Source organism: Lucilia cuprina, chromosome 3 (assembly GCF_022045245.1).
Source record: "Lucilia cuprina isolate Lc7/37 chromosome 3, ASM2204524v1, whole genome shotgun sequence".
Lineage (NCBI taxonomy): Eukaryota > Metazoa > Arthropoda > Insecta > Diptera > Calliphoridae > Lucilia > Lucilia cuprina.
This window is the reverse complement of record NC_060951.1, coordinates 36,243,118-36,249,048: the sequence shown is the minus strand read 5'-3', so window position 1 is coordinate 36,249,048 and position 5,931 is coordinate 36,243,118. Positions and strand designations below refer to the sequence as shown.

General features: G+C 24.9%; 1 protein-coding gene across 1 annotated transcript in view; it reads left to right on the top strand.

The window, feature by feature from the left end:
* The window catches only part of LOC111684589 (putative GPI-anchored protein pfl2), a 38,720-nt gene that overhangs the window by 13,342 nt on the left and 19,447 nt on the right, over positions 1–5,931 (top strand). The gene's annotated exons all lie outside the window — the stretch shown is intronic.

Sequence of the window (5,931 nt, the reverse complement as noted above, 5' to 3'; positions counted from 1 at the left end):
CTAGACTATAGACTAGACTATAGACTAGACTATAGACTAGACTATAGACTAGACTATAGACTAGACTATAGACTAGACTATAGACTAGACTATAGACTATAGACTAAAAAGATGGGAAAGTACAATTAAGGGCCGATGGACTTTTCAGCTAATCCCAGACATCCACACTTGGATAAACAGACGCCATGGTGAGCTGAACTACCATTTGACGCAATTCCTTACAGGACATGTTATCTATAGGAGCTTTTTACACCGGTTTGGCTACGACAACTCACCAAGTTGCCCGAAATGCCCAGAACTTGATGAAACAGTCGAACATGTCGTTTTTAATTGTCCACAATTCTCAGGATTACGAAGCAGGTTAGAATCGTGATTTGGCAAAGAATTAAGAATAGACCATATAATAGGAGTAATTTTAAAATCAGAACATAACTGTTCATTGATAAACACGTACATAACTTCCATAAATAATGCTTTGCGAGATGTAGAGACTATTCGAAAGGACCAAAACGTGGCCCAGGAGACGAACTCTGAGAGCTAAGGAATATCAGCGACAAAGCTGACCACCCCGCGAAGTAGTACCTGATGGCAGTTTCGAGGAGTATGGTGTTGATGATGGAGGTGGTTTTAGTAGGTAGGAATCCGACATGCCCTTTTATGGGACCTATGCAAGGTTTCCTGCTCCACTATACAAAACAAAAAAGACTAGACTATAGACTTTATACTAGACTATACACTATATGCTAGACTATAGACTAGGCTATAACCTAGACTAATCTCTAGACTAGTCCTTAAACAAAACTATAGGTAGTGTTAATTCTATTTTATTCTTGAAAATTTATCTTTAAGTATGTGTGTATACTTAGATACATTTTTGTAATATTTTATTTGTTTTTTTCATGAAAAGGTGTTGAAATCTTAGTGCAAAGTTTTTATAAATAAATATTCATTTAAAAAGATTTTATAACCAAACTGAACTATAAACACTTTGGAATATTTTTGAGACTTACAGCGCTACCTGGGGTTATTTATGTTCACGCACATTGCCAATAAATAAAAAAATATTTAAAATGTTTTCATCTTTTTTGTTTTATATTTATTTATTATTTATTTGAATATTTTATAGCCTTCCTAAGAGTGGACTGGTTAGTGTAAATAGTTGTTTTATAAAACTGTCTATAACAATAAATATTAATCAAAGAAAAAACTTATTAAAATAACAAAATTTCTCAGGGTTTCTGATATTTATAGAAAAGTAAATAATATTTATAACAAATTTAGTTCTAAAGTTTATTTATTTCTTATTTAAACAAGTGATTACTTAACCAAATAACAAGCTATAACTTTATCAAATATCTGTAAATTTTTTTTAACGGCTTATTTAGGTTTTTATGTCTAGTTCATTGGATATGTTCCATTTTAAACAACTATTTATGTGTTTATTTATATTTTATTTAAAAAAGTTATTGTTATTTTTTATATATATTTTCAATTAGTTAACACATGTTTTTGGTTTATTTTTATTTATATTTAATATTTTAACTATAGAAATAACAGCTTAATGTGCGAAAACATAAAAACTAAATATTTGAGTGTGAATTGTTTAGTTTAAATGGTCATATTTGTTTATAATATTTATAGTAAATTTCTTTCCCCATTTAGCTTGAATCCATTAACAGAATCAATTAAATATGTTTGATTTTTGCAAAAAAAATAATAATTAAAAAAGTTTTATGTAAATAACGAAAACGAATTAAAAAATTATCTATTTAAACAAAATTTTTTTAATGGAAAGTTTTTCGATAATTTTTTTTAGAGAAAATTTTAAATTGTTGATAGAATTTATATATTTACCATTTCATTTTTCTATTTCCATTTTGAAGGAAAACTTTCATTAATATTTTTTACTAAATCTTAATTTTAATTTTTATAAAATATTTTCGTTATAATGTTCTTTTAATGAAAATCGTTCTTTTTTATACAAAATTTCGATAATGTTTTTTATAGAAAATTTTCAAATTATTTTCTTTTTTACAAAAATGTTCGATTAATTATCTTTTTTATAGAAAGTTTCAGACAATTTTTTTAAACAAAATTTTCAATAAATTTTCTTTTCGATAAATTTTAAATTTTATTGAAAGAACTTATTATCGATAAATGTTGTAGAAACATTTTCGATAAATTTTCTTCTTATGGCAAATCTTTTGATACATTTTCTTTTTATAGAAAGTCTTACGATAAGTTTTTTTTTATTAACAAATTGAAATAAATTCTCTTTTAAAAGAAATTTTTTGTCAAATTTTTTTATTTAATAGAACTTTTTCGAAATATTTTTTTTTTTTCAGAAAATTTTTGATTAAATTACATTTTTTATAGAAATTTTCGATAAATATTTTTTTTAAGAACATTTTCGATAAATATTTTTTTGAAGAAAATTTTCGATAAATTTTCTTTTTTATAGAAAATATTCAATAAATTTTCTTTTTTTTTAAGAAAAATTTTATAAATTTTCTTTTTTTTTAAGAAAAATTTTATAAATTTTCTTTTTTTTAAGAAAAATTTTATAAATTTTCTTTTTTTTTTAAGAAAAATTTTATAAATTTTATCATTTTTATAGAAAATTTTCGAAAGTTTCTTTTTTTACAAAAAAAATTTCAATAAATTTCATTTTTTTACAAAAAATTAAAAAAAAAATCTTTTTTAATAAAAATTTTTTGATAAATTTTCTTTTTTATAGAAATTTTTTCGAGAACTTTTCTTTTATATAGAAAAATTTTCAAATAGTCTTTTTTATAAAAAATTCCTAGATAAGTCTTTTTTACAGCAAATCTTTCGATAAGTTTTTTTTAAACTTTGGAATTTTTACAAATATTAACATTACTCTTACGCTAAAGAACTACTTCTTCTGATAATTTTTCCAACAAAAATAAGAAACAATAGAAAACTTCTAAAGGAAAACAAACAAAAAACTTTCAAATCAAAATGAATATAAATAATATAGTTATTCTATGAATCATCGTCATCATTAAAAATTCATTGTTTTTTCTTAGTTTTTATGTTTTTCAAATGTTTCCATTTGAAAATTAAAGCTTATTAGAAAAAAATAACAAAAACTAAAGAGAAGGAACACTACAGCCGCCAACAGATGAGCAGAAGACATGACCTTCAATCAATGTTCTTTCTAGTTCATGTTGGCTTCTAAAGTATAAAAAAAATATATATATAAAATTTAGTTGTTTGTTTAGAAAATAGAAGATCATAAATTATACAAACAGACAATTTAGAGAGAAATGTATTTCCCACACTTTTGTTTTGTTTTATTTAGATAAACTTAAAAATAAATTCTTTTTTTTTTTTTTTCTTTTTCCATTTGCTTTGACTTTGGTACTAATTAATGTTTTTGTGTGGAAACTATATAAAAGTTGTTTTTAGCATTTGCAATTTTTTCAATGTTTATTTCAAATTTATGAAAAATTTTATTTGAAATAATAATGTTTGTCGTTTTCAAAAAGGAAATCATATGTAATTAATGTTTATTTTACGAGCAATTTTAATTGAAAATTAATTCTACACAAACGGTTCAAAACTATAGAATTCCTTTTAAAAGAGGCAATAACAAAATTGTTTAATTTATTTTGAATTAAATTAAGAAATAGTAATTTTAAAGAACAATTTTCTATAAATTATTTTCTATAACAGAGTCGAAATTTTTCTAGTTCAGGTCTAATTCAGTTCTAGTTCTAGTTCAGTTCCAGTTCAGTTCTAGTTCTAGTTCAGTTCTAGTTCAGTTCTAGTTCAGTTCTAGTACAGTTCTAGTTCAGTTCTAGTTCAGTTCTAGTTCAGTTCTAGTTCAGTTCTAGTACAGTTCTAGTTCAGTTCTAGTTCAGTTCTAGTTCAGTTCTAGTTCAGTTCTAGTTCAGTTCTAGTTCAGTTCTAGTTCAGTTCTAGTTCAGTTCTAGTTCAGTTCTAGTTCAGTTCTAGTTCAGTTCTAGTTCAGTTCTAGTTCAGTTCTAGTTCAGTTCTAGTTCAGTTCTAGTTCAGTTCTAGTTCAGTTCTAATTGTCTGTAAAAATGTTGTAGGTAAACTAAAAAGTAGCAACATTTTATATATTGCATATAAAGTTCCTCTTTGTACATTCATCCCTAAAGAACCATTTAAAGCATTTTAATAAATTCTTTAACAAAATCAGTTGAATCGTAGAAAAAATTAAACAAATATAAGTTTTAAACGAAATTTCCCTAAAAAAATAAAATACAAAATTCACCCCTCTCAATTTGTGTCGCATTCATCAACAAATCTGCCACAAGTTCAAATGTCTGTCTTTATAGAATATTTAACATGTTGTATTCTATTGTGGCATGTTTTTCCTCTGGTTATGTTGCATATTTGTTATAGTGCAACACTTGTGTTTCACACACACACTTGTCACACGCAAATCTCTAGTGATTCACGTGAATTTCTAAAATGTTTATATGTCTTTTTTTTTGTGTTTGTTATTTATTTTGTGTGAGTATTTATAGTTTTTATATCAAGTGTGTACAATGCTAAAGAAAGAAAAATCTTAAGCGAAACATTGTACAGTGGAAATATTGCTAAATATGTAAGGAATACTTAACCTGGGGACATTTGCTAAAGTTTTTATTATTCGCTCTACTGTATTTTGCCGCAGACGTCTGTTTCTGCTTATTAATCGTTTCCTTCTTCATTGGTTGCGGAAGTAAACAAAGTCTTTGCTGTTCTCTATTTTTATACAATAATATGAAAGTAGAGTGAACAGGTGAGAGAAACATTTCACTACATGTAGGGATATGTTTTGTGTTATAAAAGAAGTTGTAGGTAAATATTGTAAGATATCTTTAGAATAATATAAACTATGACGTCTCCTACACAACAATGTTAAAGCAGAAGTTATTAAAATTGTTCTCCATTTTTTAAATTTATTTAACCCATTTTTTGCATTTATTAAAACGATGTCTCAAGAATATGTAGAAGCCAAAAATATTGTGATTTCAATATTTGACTAACACGATGGTTTAATTTAAACACAGTATAAATTATCTTTAATGTTATTCAAAATACTTATATAAGCTACGCAAAATATCTAACTTTAAACGTATGAGTAATATTTTAACACTCATACGCTTCTTTCGTCTGTATTTACACATTTGTCACAATTCATAATTTATATTTCAAATATAAATTTATACAACTTTTTTTTAACTTAATTATTTAAAGTTCTTAAATAATGTCTTTAAACATTCTTTAATACAAATAATCTTGCATATTTTGAAAATTTTCTCTTAGAAAATTTATTAACAAATTAATAACATTTTATGGCAACAAATTAAAATATTAATAAATTAAACTGAAATGCCAAAAACAACAACAATAACAAATTTACTTAGTAAATAAAAGACACATTTTGGTCTATATCCTTAGGCTAAGATCCAAAACCTTAAAGTATGTTTTGCTTAAATGTAAGTAAAAGCAACAAATAGCAAATTAAAATCAACAAAAAACAATAAATAAATAATGATGTTCCTACAGCAATTTACAGCAAAAGCAACAACTATATTAAATATGTAGTAGAGTTTGTGTGTGTTTAGCCCTAAAATATACATAGACATGGACTGTGGAAAATACTTAGTAGCAATGCCGTATGTTACATACGCATGATTTGAATAAGAATTTTTGAAAATAAGCAGACAGAAAAGTAATAAAATGGAACGTATTCAAATACATAGATAAGAGGGTCGTGTAATAATTTACTTTAAAATAATATACTCGCTTAAGAATTATAATGAATAAATTAAAGTCAATTCTATCCAGTTCAGTTCTAGTGCAGTTCTAGTTCAGTTCTAGTTCAGTTCTAGTTCAGTTCTAGTTCAGTTCTAGTTCAGTTCTAGTTCAGTTCTAGTTCAGTTCTAGTTC